Source organism: Meriones unguiculatus, chromosome 7 (genome assembly GCF_030254825.1).
Source record: "Meriones unguiculatus strain TT.TT164.6M chromosome 7, Bangor_MerUng_6.1, whole genome shotgun sequence".
NCBI classification, from domain to species: domain Eukaryota; kingdom Metazoa; phylum Chordata; class Mammalia; order Rodentia; family Muridae; genus Meriones; species Meriones unguiculatus.
The window spans coordinates 81,251,128-81,268,105 of record NC_083355.1 but is presented as its reverse complement, the minus strand read 5'-3'; the positions used below and the strand labels follow the sequence as shown (position 1 = coordinate 81,268,105).

At 42.9% G+C, this 16,978-nt stretch overlaps 1 protein-coding gene across 1 annotated transcript in view; it reads right to left on the bottom strand.

Moving 5' to 3' along the window:
* The window catches only part of Syt16 (synaptotagmin 16), a 248,944-nt gene that overhangs the window by 135,045 nt on the left and 96,921 nt on the right, over window positions 1–16,978 (bottom strand). The gene's annotated exons all lie outside the window — the stretch shown is intronic.

Genomic DNA, 16,978 nt, shown 5'->3' with positions numbered 1-16,978 from the left:
ACTCCATCCCGTGTTCCAGTGTCCGGAGCGGCAGCTCACGTTTCTCCTATCGGAATCCCCCGGGCAAAGGTTCAAGCCGGAGTCTACTACTCGGTTTCCCGTGAAACTTGGAGGCTGTTTTGATCAGCACGGGAGTTTTGACCTGCTCCGTTTCCGACTTGAGCCGGTTCATCCTTCCTTAGGCAAGCTGGTGGTCCCCTGCTCCCGGGAGGTCACCATATTGACTCCGAACGTAGTGCAGACGTCCGATAGAGTAGCTGAGACTATAGGCGTGCTCCCGGCTTATATACATTTATTAACGTCTATTTACTTTGTGAGTGTGATACAGACATGAAATTAGGTGCATGCTGGCCGAGGGAGGCATGAGTGTGGACGTCAAAGGACAGTTGTGTGAATCATCGCTCTCTTTCCTTCATGCAGTCCCGAGGATTGAACCGGAATATTCTGGTAGACAGACGATATTTTCCGGAAAAGCCGTCTCACTGGTCATCAGAATCCCTTATTGCAATATGTCCATTGAATGCAGTAATGAGTTTCACAGAACTAATTCATTTCAAGAAAAAAATAAACATGTTTGGAGAATAATCATTCTCTATGTGTACCCAATTCCTCCCCTTCCTGTCCCCACTTCTGACGACTCGTATTTTCTCCCTTGCTGACTTAGTAACTGTTCTATTGCTGTGAAGAAACGCCATGATCAAGGCAACTATTAGGAAAGAAAGCCATTTAATTGGACGGAGGCGCTGAGAGCTACATTCTGACCCCTAGGCAAAGAGACTTGAGCCTAGTGTGGGCTTTTGAAACCTCAAGGCCACCCCACCCAGACACTCTAACAAGTCCACGTTTCCAAATCCTTTTCTTTTCTTTCTTTCTTTCTTTCTTTCTTTCTTTCTTTCTTTCTTTCTTTCTTTCTCTCTCTCTCTCTCTCTTTCTTTCTTTCTTCCTTCCTTCCTTCCTTCCTTTCTTTTTTCTTTCTTTCTCTTTCTTTCCTTCCTTCCTTCTTTCTTTCTCTTTCTTTCCTTCCTTCTCTTCCTTCCTTCCTTCCTTCCTTCCTTCTTCCTTCCTTCTTCCTTCCTTCTTTCTGTCTTTCTTTCCTTTCTTTCCTTTCTTTCTTTCTTTCTTTCTTTCTTTCTTTCTTTCTTTCTTTCTTTTTGGTTTGTTTGTTTTGTTTATGAGACAGGGCTTCTGGGTGTAGCCTTGGCTGTCCTTGACTCACTCTATAGACCAGGCTGGCCTAGAACTCATAGAGATCCGCCTGCCTCTGCCTCCAGTGCTGACATTACAGGTGTGCCCCACCATGCCCAGCCACCCAATCCTTTTCAAATAGTGCCGCTCCCTGAGGAGTCAGCATTCAAATATATGAGCCTATGGAGGACATCTCCATCACCCACTCTTGCCAACCTGGAATTCACTATAGCTATGTAGATAAAGCTGACCTATACCTTGGCAGCTAAAAGAGGGAGAACCAGGCTCTTCAGGGACAAGCCTCTTGATAAATTATCCAATCCTAACTGGTCAGCCTTAAGCACATATACATATAAACCGCACCAAATAAATTCAAACTTAGCAGGATATATACACACATATGCAAATATATCTTTATATATTCATATGTATATATGTAACAATCATGACTAAGAAAAATTTCTTTTTTAAGGGATCAGTCCTTAACCACTATAGTTTGATACCACCTCCATTTTGGTTGACCTAGCAGGCCTGTTATTCTCCATGACTGTGTACTTGCTTATAAAGGAATACACTGTGTGTGTGTGTGTGTGTGCGTGTGTGTGTACAGTAGACATGTAAAAAATTTCTCCCAAATTTTTAATTTAAATGTTTTAAAGTATAGATTTTATAGTATATGAATTTTAATTCAAAAAATGAGCTTTAAGTTCCAAAAATACCATTTTTAGAAAGACTGAAAGGGAATATATGGAGGGAAAAAAATCATTCTAGTTTTCTAAGATTTGTTATACGTGATGATCCTCATGTTTGAACATTCTGTGATTTTATTATTCAACATTTAAAATTATAAATAGGACTTAAATACTGTTAGAGTCATAAGAAATATCATCAGCACAGTGCAGCAGCTAACACGTGCCATCAAACACAGTAAGCCGACGGTTCTGACAATGCAAGCCAAAGCAGGTTTGATGTTTCATTTGGGTCTACACAAAATTAGAAGCTTAGAAAGAAAAACCTTCAAGGCATTTTGCTTCATATATATCATATCATAGTGAAGAACAAATATTCTATATATCATCTGTTATGGATGACAAGGACACATATGTCATGAAACTTAAGTGCCATCTGCAGAGTAACTCATCTAATTATTCCAGTAATTACTAACTTGGAAATCAGATGGCTGTGAAGTTCGGTCACATAGTTCATGTTGAAAACTTCCTCAAAGTTGGCTGTATCTCTGGCGAGCCACTGGAAGCCTCCATCTGTTGGTTTTTAAGCAAGAGCCCCAGGAGCAAGTAGAGCATGGAGTGATAGAGAGAAGTCTTTTGTGGCATAGTCATGAAATAGGATGTTTACAAATTCCCTTCCATGGTCAAACTAAAGCCATCTGACTTACAACAACTGGAAAAAAGAAAGCAAAACAACATATAGCAAAAACAATAAGGTGGAAGTCAGAAATAACTGAACAATGACAACAAAAACAAGATCAGACTCAGTTTCTCAGATATAAATCTTCCCATCACTACTCAAGGAAGCACCAGAAAGCTCACTAAAAACAAGAACAACTTAGGAAAAACAAGCATACAGCCTTACACTAGGATGTGGATTTAAACGCCCAGAAGCACATTTATAACAAAAGTCAACACGAGTGGCATTAGTGGTTCTAGCAGAGTAGTGGAATGAAGAAGAAGAAGAAGAAGAAAAAGAAGAAGAAGAAGAAGAAGAAGAAGAAGAAGAAGAAGAAGAAGAAGAAGGGATCACATCTGTCAAAAGGACAATGCTATAACAATTAGATTAGTCACCAAGACCCCAGATTCCTCCTCAGCCATCCAACCTAACTCTTAATTTTCCACATTTTCTAGATACATCTTTTGGACCTCAAAGCACTGAAGAGGAAGCTCCTCTCAGATTTTGCCCTAAAATACTGTGCTGATACTAATTTCTTGTCCATTTGGAACACCCAACTTGTGCTCTGTTACATCTTCCTGGTGAGTGTAACCGAGGACTGACTACTTGAATCAAGAGGTGTGCCCATCACGAGTGGTGGGCACAACTAAGACAACTGTAAGCGGGCACCAGACACACCTTACCATCACCTGCTGCTCACTCCACACTGCTGTACAGACACAGCTGCATGGTAGCCCTTAGAGTAGATGGTAAGGCTTCAAGGACTACTGCTGGGTTTGGGGTGCTTTGGCTGCACCCCTGCTTGCTTTCTTAAGTCTTTGCCTTCTAAGCTATCCATGCCCACTCCTCCACTCCCACCCGTGCCTGAAGCTTAGACTATAACCCTCCAAACCCTCTGAAATTGGCCTTTGGTATGGAGTGCAGGGCTTCCCATCTTTTCTCTTCCTCAACTCCCTCAGACCCGTCAGAGTTCAGGGTCCTTGATGGTTATACCTGGAGGAAGGCCATCCAAGGGAGTCCTAAGCACACACGTTTCTGAGTTGGTTCCTTTTCTAGTCATTGCTTTGCTTTTAAACATGGAAGAGGTTTGAACAGGGTCCTCATGGTCACCCTGACCAGCATCGAGTCTGTGGCAAGCCTGACAGCTGGAATGAGAGGCCCTGACTCTACAGACGCTGGTTTCTGCATTGCTCTTCAGGCCCTAAACAGGGATGTGGAGGATTTCTATGTCACAGCATTTTCTGATCAGTGGACCTGGCCCCCTGGTTCACCACCACATTTTCCACTTTCTGTTCAAGAGCACTAAATGCTAAAATTTGGATGCTAAATAAAGGCAATTCACATGGAAGGGAGGGAGAGAGATGGTTCAGTGAGTAAAATACATGTTACTTAAGCATAAAGAACTGAGTTTGATCCCCAAAAAGTCTTGTAAAAGTTGGGTGTGGCTGTCCACACCTGGGACCCCAATCCTAGCCAGATGCAAGCAGGTTGCTGGTAAGGTTCCATGAGAGACAAAAAACAAGGTGGAAAAATAAATAAATAAAGATAACTGGGTCAACCTCTGGTCTCCACATGTGAACACATGAATGAGTATACCTCCTTTACACATGTGCATACATCAGAGAGAGACAGAGAGAGAAAAAGAGAGATGCCATGGGGTTAAATAAACTAGTTAAGAAGTTTTATCAAGTCTCTTAGAAAAGGGGATGGACATTGGAAGTAGGAAAAAACAAGTAACAGGACAGCAGCCTACCACAGAAGGCACCTGAAAGACTCTACCTAGCAGTGTATCACAGCAGATGCTGAGGCCCATAACCAAGCCTTCAGCAGAGTGTAGGGAATCATATGAAGGAAGGAGGAATTAGTATAACCTAGAGGGGACAGGGAGCCCCACAAGGTCCAAATATATCTGGGCACAGGGGTCTTCTCTGGGACCGTTTATCCAACCAAGGACCATGCATGGATATAACCTACAACCCCTGCTCAGACATAGCACATGGTAGCTCAGTATCCAAGTAGGTTCCCTAGTAAGGGGGACAGGAATTGTTTCTGACATGAACTCATGAGCTTCCCCTCTCCCCTGGGGGAGGAGCAGCCTTGCTAGGCCACAGATAAGGACATTGCAACCATCCTGAAGATACCTGATAAGCTAGGGCCAGACAGAAGGAGAGGAGGACACCCCCTCTCAGTGGACTCAGAAGGGGGCAGGGCGGAGATGAGGGAGGGAGGGGAGGACTGGGAGGGAAAGAGGGAGAGGGCTACAGCTGGGATACAAGCGAATATATAAAATTATTTAAAAATAAAAAAATACTAAAATAGAAAAAAAAGTCTCTTGGAGGCCTGTCCTTTTCTAAAAGAAAAAAATAGAGGAGTGGATCGGGGGGAGAGGGGAGGGGATGGGGGAGGGACTGGGAGGAGAAGAGGGAGGAAAAACGTTGGTCTGGATATAATATATGAGAGAATTTTTTTAAAAAATGAATTCTTATCAAATAAGAGCTATAATCCTCCTCCTCTTTTCCCTATACAACACTTCCACAATTAAAAAATAAATAAAAGAACAATACCTTTGATATTTGAAAGCATTTGTGTTGTGGTTCTAAATTTAGGAGTAATTAAATAAATACATTCTCAGTAGCCTCCATAGATAAACAATAATTTTTCCAAAGATCCATAGAAATATTTCATGTGTGTATACATGCATGCACACTCGTAGCCACATACTGTGAGAAAATGCACAACTCCACTGAAACCTTTGTCCTAGTAATAGCTAACAAGGATAAGTTAACTACGGGTTCAAACAAATTCTTTGGAAGTAAAAAATAGACCTTTCAAAAAATAGGGGAGAAGGAATGGCTTAATGAAACCCAAGTGAGATTTTAACATGTTCTAAAATAAAAATAGCAGCATATGGAGTCACTGGCAACCAATCATCTCTCCAAACACTTGAGAATACATTTGGGGGATGCATGGAGTGCTATCTTTAATATAGTAATATATGTGTTGAAATGTGTCCATCTTCTTCTGAAAATTAAGTAGTCTAACCTCTCTGATGTACATGTCCAAATACAAATTCTCACTTAGCTTCACACACACATACACACACACACACACACACACACACACACACACACATGCACATATACACACTTACTTCTAGATGTCAAGAATTATCAAGCAAACTTGATCTCTTTTCCCTCAATGCTCAAAAATTACCAGTTTGGAAGCAGCACTTGAAAATGGCAGACAGGCAGCAATGTGCCCCAGGAACGAAGGGCAACTCTGAAGCTTTGGGATATTCCTCCATGGTCTGCGTTCCCCTAGACACTGTGATGATTCTCTACCAGCCCAGACATTCTTCGTCTTCCCAGAAAAAAGAAGATAGAAAAAAAGCTCAAGGGCCTAAGTGATCCTGCCAGTCTTTAAGTCCACTGCCACCATTTCTGGACAGTGAGACTCTTCCCAGCACTCTCTTTCAGCTGAATTTAGCTGAGCCATGTACTGGCCTTGCACAACTCAGCCTTCACAAAGAAACTTGAGCAGTTAGCATCCGGAGGACCTCGTGCATTACCACCTGACACTACTCAGCTTAATACAATTCTGTGATAAAATTGGGAACATATGCCCAATAAAAACATGGAAGCTGCGCAGAGGTGGTGAACACCTTTAATCCCAGCACTAGGGAGGCAGAAACAGGCAGATCTCTGTGAGTTCAAGTCAGATTGTCTTCCAGGACAGCCAGGGCTACGCATGCCTTGTGGAAATCTCAGAACAGATACAGTTGTACGATGTGGGTGAGACTTTATTTTTTCTTTGAAAATAATTTTCTCATACAATATATCTGATCCCTTCACAATTCCTGCCAGATTGTCCCCACCTCCCCAACCCCCCCAATCTCTGCCCCCTTTCTGGTTCACTGAAAAACAAACAGGCATGTAAAAATTTTAAATAAAAAAGAAACAAACAAGAATTAGACAAAACAATCAAGAGAGAGAGAGGGAGAGCGGAAGAAAGAGCACATCCAGACTCAAACACACACATTCACACATACAGGAACCCCATAAAAACATAAAATTGAAAACCATAATATATAAGCAAAAGACCTGTAAGGTTTTTTTTTTGTTTTGTTTTGTTTTTTTTTAAAAAAAAAAGGCCCAGACAAGCATTGTGAGACAAAACCTCGAAAAAAACCAATGAGTTGGTTTTAAGTTGGCCATCTATTACTGGGCATGGGGACTGCCTTTAAGAGTTCCCCTAGTGAGACGTCGTTGAAGAAAGCAAACTTTTCATTTACAAGTGGTTATCAGTTGTGGATAGCTTCCGGGTTAGGGACAGGGACTTCTGTCTACTTCTTCTCTCAGCACTGGGACTCCATCTGGCCTGGGTCTGTGCAGGCCCTGGGCATGCAGTCACTGTCTCTGTGCATTCATCTGTGCATCCGCCATGTTTTCTAGAAGGCCTTGTTTCCTTGGTGTTCTCCATCCACACTGACTCTAACCCTTTGCTTTCTTTCTGTGGGGTTCTCTGAGCCTTGAGGGGAAGGAATTGATGGAGGCATCTCACTTAGGACAATGTGTTCCAAGGTCTCTTACTCTCTGCACATTGCCTGGTTGTGGGTCTCTGCATTTGTTGGGTTGGGTTTTTTTTTTTTTAAATATCAATTGGGACAATTTATTTTTCAAGTAAATAAGTAGATTTCTGGTAAAAGAGAGAGATTCAGAAAGAAGGCTACTTCAGATGGTTAAAATATCTTAGGAGAATGATATCCAACCTTCTTCAACACTCCAAAACAAATGCATTTGGAGAACATTTGGAGTGAATATAATTTTGATTTGTTTATGACTTCTTTATTTTTCAACTCACAGAAGCCCTACCCACACAGAGAAACTGAAACTTTAACAGAATTGCTTGTCAGTAATCTCATTCCTTTTGGAGAAAAAAAAAATTCTTGCATCCTAGAGCAATTAAATACTTTAATGATTATTATGAAAAGCTTCACTTTTTAAATTTTACCCACCCACGAAAAATCACATATAGAGTTAAATATTCAAGGCCAGTGCACGGCAAAGAAAGAGATGCCTAGACATGGAAGAGTTAAAGGCCTTTCAACTTCTAACATCATGTACAACACATGTTCTTGTGCTGCAGAAAAATACCTGTACACAGAAACAATTCACCTTGTTGCCAAGAATTTGTTGGTTGAAACATCAAAATCCACTGATATTTCAACCAAGAGCAACACTGCACAACCCTAACACTAAAGCCAACTATCGGGTGTTGGCATCCCTTCCTAAAGCCCAGATCACACGGCAACCACTTCGGTTAACAATGGAAACGAAATTGATGTGGTTTGCAAATCAAGTGAGCACTTTTCAAACTATCGGACCTTAGCAGAAGTGCAAAGATGGAAGCAAAGAGGAAGCTCCTCTAAATGGAATTCTGGGTGGGAAAAAAAAAGCCTCTTCCAAAGCAGATGGGGGAGTCTAATCAATTCCCTGATTTCTCTACTCTAAGTATTTACCGGTTCTTTTTAATTACAAAAAGAAAAAAAAAAAAAAGACACCATAAATTGTCTGTTTTGCTGTCTGTGCTAATTTCATTTCATTATATCCTTGGAGTAAGCTATTATTTTCCCACTGGTTCCCATGGCATTTTTCATTATCCGCTGCTAATTGTCTAGCATTCACATAGGACCGTGAACCAAGTAGGCCGCTGCGTGGGCTTAAGTTCTAGAGGAAACTGAGCAGCAATAGGCTCCGGCATTGTTATTATTGTGACACATCAGAAAATTTCCACCCACTTTCATGCCCACATCGCTCTCCTGCACATCATCCATACCCAGAGGGGCCGTGCACTGAGGCACGGAAGGCCATCTGCACCAGGCATCCCGCTTGGTGACTGTCATTGTGCACCGAGGGAAGATTATACACTGGGTCTGGCGGGGTGCAGCTGTGGAGCCAGAGGTCTGGCTCCACTTTGGCATATGTGAGTGCTTGATCTTCAAACACAGCTAGGACGGATCCCTATAAGAGGTTCCTTGGGTTTCCAGTCTTGAACACAAGCACCTGACTCTACGAAAGGATACCTTCACACTGCCCCCTGTTGCGACACCAGATGGAAGACCAATTTAGAGAGCTAACCAGCTCCTGAAATGTAAACAGGTTGGCGATTTTAAAATGTATTTTGAGGTGCAGTGATCCTTAAAGTTATTCCCGATGGAAACCTCCCCTCAACTTGTTGGTTGTGGGATTTGAAGAGTCCCCCGGAACAATGTAGACTGTTGTTGTTTTTCCTGGTTGCTTCCCAGAACTTGAAGGTAGGACCCTTTTGCTGAAGATACCATATACTTTGGACGTAAGAATTGGAAGAATTGCCAGGTGGTGGTGGTGCACACCCTTATTACCAGCAGAGGCAGGAGATCACTGTGAGTTCAAGGCTAGCCTGGTCTACACGTCAAGTTCCAGGACAGCCAGGGATACACAGTGAAGTCCTATCTCAGGAAGAAGGAGGAGGAGAAGGAGAAGAAGAAGCATTAGGCATTAGAGGAAGAAGAAGAAGACGAAGATGAGGAAGAGGAAGAGGAAGAAGAAGAAGAAGAAGAAGAAGAAGAAGAAGAAGAAGAAGAAGAAGAAGAAAAAGAAGAAGAAGAAGAAGAAAAAGCAGCAGCATTAGGCATTAGAGGAATCAAACTTAATTGACCTGAAAGCCTCCTGCCTGAGGACTAACTCTCATGCTATCCAAAAGTACTATGCAAGCTCTCAACAGAAAAAAAGAAATCAACAGTCCTACCCAGCTGCAAAGTCTATGAACCACAACAATGACCAGATAGCAAGATATCCCCAAGGGTACAATAGTGGCATTTACATCCTGGGGCAACCAAGAGTCATCTCATTGAACGTATAGCATTTGACAAGAGAGAATCATGCCTGGTACTATAAACCTTAGCCAGTTACCCATGGGTGGGGCTCACAGAGGAGAAACTATTTCTGCCACTTTCCTAAATTCCCAACTGAGTTCTAAATACCCACATATATACGGGTAAGTGTTCTTTTTGCAGTAGACAAAGATCATCACAGAAATCCACAATTCTTCAAAATTCATAGAACAATTGATCATGGGGATATGCAAGCCCAATCACAATATAACCCCATCTACAACATAACCCCAAACTCCTAACACTAGGGGTAATCATACAAGTAGGGAAAGATTATAGGAGCCCTAGCAAGGGGACATCTGCAATGAGACAGTGTCTGTTATGTATGACAGAGAGGTTGTACCCAAGCAATGTCAAAAATGGTGTCACCTACACAAGCCCTGCCTATACAATCTTAACACCAGTTCACATACCAGTGAGGATGGGGGAAATCTCACAAGGCCCTGCTCCTCAGAGAGAGCTATAAGCAATTAATGGCTGCTAAAAGAGAGAACTTAGTCTTCTCCAAGGATGAGTCCCATGATGGCGTAGGCAATCCCAAGTAGTCGCCCCTAAACGCATACACATATGAGCAGCACCAAATGGACTCAGCAGGCTGTATTTATATATGCAGACGTATGTGCGCATATACAATTTTAAAAGACTAGGTGCTGAATTTCAGAGGGAGACAGGGAGGGAGATACTGGAAGAATTAAGCCGGGGGAGAAGGTGGGGTAGAAATTGTGTAAATACCATATTCGTGCATGGAATTCTCAAATAAAATAAAAAAATTAATCTAAGAAACGGTTCCCAATGGATCCCAATTGGATCTTGATGTCTAATTACATTTGTCTTTATGGATTCAAAAGGAGCAAAACGCAAAGCCATTGGAAGAGTCCAAACAACACACAATCCCGTGCATGCAGGGTCAAGAGGGGGTTGTCAAAGCATCTTTGTTACAGTGCAGAAAGTAGTGTGCTTACTCCGCAGTGTCCCTTCCCTGCAGAGGCACAGAAAACAAAGCTCTGGTTTATAGAATGAACACTAGGTGCTGATCACTTGTACCAGACCACCTGTGCCTTTCCTTTGGGGGCTTAACCAAGGTCCTCCTAATACAGTAAAACGTGAAAGCTGGATGATGGCTTCAAGCAGCATCCCTGGAAACCACCACAGTCTGAATCCATTTCAGTCAGGGCCATCGTACGGTTGAAGACGGGGAGATTTAAAATTCCCACTGAAGCGCTCAACTTGTGAATTGGCTCACTCTAATTAAGCCGAGCCAGTATTACCAAACTTAGGGTTCAACGAATTCATCCTTCTTTCTCAAAAGCCCTCTGAAGCCTCACCCGTCTCCATCACTCCATTCTGACCAGGCAGATTTAATATCTTTACACTGGGATAAAAATGTTTCCTCTTTGTTGGTTCAACCCATCTGTAAGCCCCACGAGACTACTCCACTGAAGCCATGGGTGGCACCCTCCCTATTTCTCATCACATTCTTGATGCTTTGTTGAAAGAAAGCTGAAATCTATATTACCATAAATGAATCAGGAGTACGGTCTGTAAAGTTTCCCTTGGTTTTGGATTAATTGACATGTGGCCTCCCTATCAGTTAATGGTCGCTGAATTGGACAGAAGGAGATAAGCCCTTAAGGGCTTCTTCAGAAAACAGGCCCCTGTTCCTGCTAGCTCCACCAGTAAATGGCTCTGCTGCTCTTGCTGTGTGGTTTTAGGTCCATTCGGTGGTTCCAGGCCTGCAGCCAACACCAAACGCACAGGCTAGGAAAACCATTACTTTTAGAAGCAGAGGCAGCATACCACACAACACGGTGGGGGCGGGAGGACAGCACAGCTTCCCCGTACAGTCCAGGGGTGTTGGTTTTCCCCACACTTCACCGTTACTCCCTCAAATCCTCTTACACAACATCACACAATCTTCAAAGGAACATTCCCCTTCAAAGGCTCCAACCCCTCACCAGATGAGGAAGCCCAAACGTGCCCCGTGATTGACATCTCACAGCATCTGCTCTAATGCTTATGATAGCTAAGGTCACTGCTCTGCCAGGTAAACCCCCTTTGTCCTCATCTTCTCAGATGTTCCTCCTCAGAAGAACAGCTCTAGGCCTCCCAGATTTTCTTTTTCTCTAACCTAAACAGTGGTAGTTTTCTAGTTTCCTTCCTCGTCCTCATAGAATAGGACCTTGTCCTTAACAGCTTTGGGGCTTGAGAAGAAAGAAAAGTGAGGTCTTTGGAAGAACGGCCTTTTGTAGCCTCTTGTTTGCTTGTTTATTGGTGGTGCTGGAATTGTATCTGTAAGGCAAGCATTCTACCACCACATTCCCAAGCCCCACCCTTACCCCTGACCCCACACCTCCTCCCCTGTGCCTGTTTCTTTGAATTTTCCCTGCAAAGCCCCACAGCCATCAGCTCTGTAGTATGCCTGAGCAGTAGAATGCAGAACCCAGAAACAGAAAGCATTACCTGAGAGCATTCTGTTTTCAAACTAATTTCTATTTGTTAGAGACCAGGGCACTGAGAACATCCGAACACACTACTCCTGGAGCCTCTGAGGGAAGCAGAGAGCCACCCATAGCACAAGCAAGTCAGACCCAAACTTTCCATGATGGATGAAAAGACTTCAAAACATCCTCTCCTATTTTTCTCTTTCCACTGCCATTGCTAATCTAGGAAAGCATCCACTAAAAAGCATCGTTTGAAAACCAAAAATATTCAGTGTATATCTTCCACAGGACTGCAACCATACAAACTCCTGCGGAGATGCTGTTTCAGAATCCCACTGTGAGGAGAAAAATGAAACAAGAAATGTATTTCCCAGCTTTCTCACATCTCTCCAGCTATGCTGTCATTATTTAAATCTAGCGGAGTCCCATTTTGATGAGGCCCCTGATATTTCCATGGAAGGGCATAGAGATTGAAGCCAGCCTGTTCTTGAACATGAAGAACCCAACCTAAGATGACTTCTTCAATAATCCAACCATTACCGGGCATTCATTCGTGCCGGGGACTTGATGCCTAACTTCAAGACATTTAATAAAGATTTTCACAGAAGACTCCATTCACACAAAGTTTATTCCACACTCAGCAAGCCTTGCAGAAGAAATCTTGCTATATGACTTAGGAAGAATCACTCCGGAACTTCGTTTTAAAACATCGCATTGTCTGCATCTTTAAGCACTGTCTTGTTCTACAATAAAAATAAGACCAATATCTGAAATGTGGATATTAAAGTTGCCAAAGAAATTGGCAGGATATCTTGCATTCTTGTAATTAGACAAAAAAAAGTATATTGGGTCAATTTCTAATCATCACTAATATTGATAAATAAGTTAGCTTAATTGATGAGAAATATATTTATATATGACCAAATAAACCTTACTAATAAATAAAAAAAACAAAAACAAACAAACAAAACCAACTCACTGTCTTTTGACAAATTTCATCTGGCTCCAGATATTCTCCAAAGAGCTCGTTGATGTATCCTGAAATATCATTTTTAGTATAAACCACTTCAATTGTCCACAAACCAGAAGTTAAGCTCTTATCCTACCCCCTAAGTCACTGAGGCAAAGACATGGGAACTTGATGAATGAAAAGGGAAAAATTTGTACTGGGGAAATGATGATAGAATTTGCATGTTAAAGTAAGCGTTAAGGACAGAAAAGTAATACAAAAATGAGCCACAGAGTAAAAAAGCAAAGAGAGATTCTGTTTGGCATTGACCAGGAAAAAGGAAAATGGGCTTTGAAATTGCAACCTGGGGCAAGAAAGAGTCCAAGGAGAGGCACTAAGCAGGAAAATTCACATCTTCCCACAAAGGCACTTTGAATTATGAGAGCTCCAGATTGCAAGAAATAACAGAGGAATAGGAATAAAGATTATAAAAAGAATGGCTACCATTCTTCAAGGCAAAGACTAGCCTTAAGAGTGACAACAAAGGAGGAGTCTAACTTACTACGGGATCTCGATAGAATATGGCACCTTTCTAGGTGAACTGTGACTCTTGAAGCCCTGGGAGGTCCTGTGACAATGGCATCTCACTGTGCCTTACTAAGGAACAGGTGATGACTGGGAAGTCCTTCGCAGGTGCCAGCCCAAGGCAGGCCACAGATACAAAGAAAGATGTTGGCATTTGCACAACACAACTATGATCAGGAGCCTGTTCAACCGTGTCAGAAAGAGAAACGCCCTCCCACTCTATAGCAGTGGGTTGATGGGTTCTGATTAAGACGAGGTGGACGTAGGATTGAACCTCTGCCTCTGAAACAGCAGTCATTGGCATGAGAATGGGACAAATGTGTGGCCAATCCAGTAACCAGGCAGGCGCAGCCTGTCTCTCTTCAAGCGCGTGTGTCACACCTATACTTGGTGGAGTGAAACTGGCAGATCTTGTCAATCATCCTGGTCCCCAGTCTGATCTGGGGACAGCTGGTCTAATGAGGATTCCAGAGAGGCCTGCCTACCCCTGCGTGGGTTGCAAATGGGGAAACCCAGTAGGGGAGAAACAGAGACTGAGCCAGGCAGGGACAGTCCCCAGGGGAGCTATGCGGAACAAAGGCAGGCAGAGTCATAATTATTATATTTCGCACCTACTTGACATTTGCTCTGTTCCAGGTCCTTTACGCTCACTTACGTCTAACAATGGCCCCGTGAAATTGAAATTATCATTATCATCACTTAACAGATGAGACACAGCCGAGCTGCGGAAAAATGAGCGAGACACCCACAGTCGCAAGGTAGTAAGTGTCAGGGTGAGGATTTAACCCTGGCAGTCTAGCTTGAGCCCTCCATTTAGTCACGCTGCCAGCCTGCTGCTTGTCATGGAATTTTTCTGAGGTGAAGACGTAGCAGATCTAACAACCACGGGCACAACAATTTCAGTCTGGAGTCTGAAAGGGAAAAAAAAAAGAATATAGAATGGCGTGAGGCCCGTGGACATGAATTCGAGCCAACAGATGGAAATTTAAAAAAAATAAATAAATAAAATAAAATAAACCTAGAAATAAAAGGGACAACTCCTCAATGGTCAAAGTTAAATTAAAAAATAAAATAAAATAAAATCTGCTGACCCTGAAAGGAGAGTAACGAAATATATTAAACAGAAAACAACAAAAACTACATGGTTACAGTTTGCTGCATCTGTTTATTATGTATGTTCTCAGCCTGAGATTTCCTCCCATCAAGATAAAAATTACCACTGCGCATAAGCAGATGACTGCAATAAATATGGTAAGGATCTAGCCTTGCCAGAAAGGTTTGTTTTTTTTTTTTTAAAGAAAGAGAGAAAGGCTGCTAATTCTAAGATTGGGAGCTGAAAAGCCCCCAAATGACATCAGCCTAAATTCTCCTAGAAAAGAAATGACAGGAAGCTGGCGCCTAGAACTTTCTCTTTGGAGGTGACTCATTTCATCACTGGGGACAGGAATGAGATAGAGCATGCAGGGGTTTGGAAGGAGGGTGGGGGAGGGGGACCTGGCTTCACCTTCTTCCCTTTGATGATGTTGCCACTCAAGTTCTGCCCTGACCCCTCCCCAGTTCAGATACGGGAGTCCTAACCCCCAGCCCTTCAGATTGTAACCATATTTAGACACACCATCTGCTGAGATAAGATAAACTGAGCTCTTAAGAAGGGAGCCGCATCCAACACAACTGCTTTCTTTATAACAAGAAGAAATGTGGCCCAGGCCCAGGCCCAGGCCTGGCAGCGAGAAAGACCCTGCGAAGACAAAGGCAGATGAGCACCTATGACAGTGAGAAAGAGTGAGACCAGACCTCCATCTCAGCCTCCTCCCTGCAGCCCAGCTGCTGTTTACACCTTCACCGTCAATGGTATTTGTTACGACAGCCTAGCCGGCTAACGCAGCTGCATGCTTTGAGCTACAGATGTATGTCAGAGAATTGCTTGCCGTCTCTCTCCTTGACTAAATATGTATGTCTCCCCATCCTAAAACAGACAGACAATCAGTGCTTGAAAGAAACCGTGAAACTCACAGGGCTGGGGGGCAGAAAATGATGCAAAACCTTTCAGGTTTCTGCAACAAAGTTTGGACGTAGTGAGAGCACCGCTCAAAACATTACTCGAATTAACACAAAATGCCTTTAGCTTCTCTCTGTTCCTTGCTTCCTCTGCCCAAATAATTCACCCTTCTGAATGCCACACAAAATCAATCTCCTGCCAAGTATGGCTTTTTACTGTCACTTCTTCAACTGGGGCTAAATTTTCCTCATTAGCTACAAGCATCCTCCTCCAACTCATGGCTTTCTGCTCCCGTGGGGATTTTCTAGTTTAACAGAGTCAGTAGGCTTAACTGTCAGGATGACTGTCAAATGCTACCCCAAGGCCTCTCTATGTGGTTCCTTCCCATTCAGCTCCAAAAGGGGACTACGCCACACTTCCAAGCAACCACAGTTTAAGCATTTAATACCCGGCAAGATGGGCGGGTGTGCAATAGTTAAAGGTTCGTTCCTTTGAGAAAGCCTTCAATACAGTCCTCATCCCCTGCTTACCTCCCACTGTATATAGTGTCTGTCACGGAGTCTGGAGAGCTTGCCATTCAGAAAACAGTAGGGTGTGGCCTAAGAGTCGAAGAGTGCTGAAAGAGAACCTACAGCAATCTTTATTCTGTTTGAGCATTGCCTTGATAGTTCCCTTATCCTTCGATACGTAATTGGGAACATAAACAAAACTTAGCAGCTAGGTCAGCTGTGTGCTCTCTCTTCCATCCACCTTTCCTTTTTTAAATTGGGTTGAGTATGGGGTAAAGGAAGAGGCATGAGTTGAAAGCTCAAACAGGCACTGCTCCCTGGAAGGTATATTCCTTGAAGGATGGATATTTGTGTGTTGTATGGATGCCCCACTAGCCATGTGCCTACTCCCTCATCCTATGGATACATGGATGAATTCTGTGCCTGATCATGAACATGTAACTCTCTGATGTTTTCCCAGGAGAAGGTCCCATTCTTTCTTTTTCCAGTTGGAATTTAAGAGAACCCAAAAGCCACCTCGTATGTGGTACCTAATTCAGACTTGGATTTCTGCTCTTGAAGCAATAACCACTTGCTCTTCCCAGGAAAGGCAAAAGGATGTCCTGCCCAACTAAAGCAGTTGTGACAATTACTCTGGAAGTCCTGAGGTCATCGGAGACTGTGTCAGCAGAATCTGCAGTGATCTTAGCTAAAGAACAGCAGAGGTTTGGCATAGGTCTAAGTTGACAACTGATAAACAGGATCTCAAGACTAAGCCATTCCCTTGCTGACAAGGGTTTTTCCTTCACAACTGGCAAGGAAAGGAAGTGAGTCTTATCCTAAGGCAAAGGACCATCCTGGCTTTTCTAAAACTCACTCACAGTTAAGTAAACACTGCCAAGCATGATAATCATCAGCATTAGGGTTGTTCTGGCAATTATGAGCAATGGCTGGTTTTTTAAGCTATCATGAAACACTGGTTCAAAGAAAAAC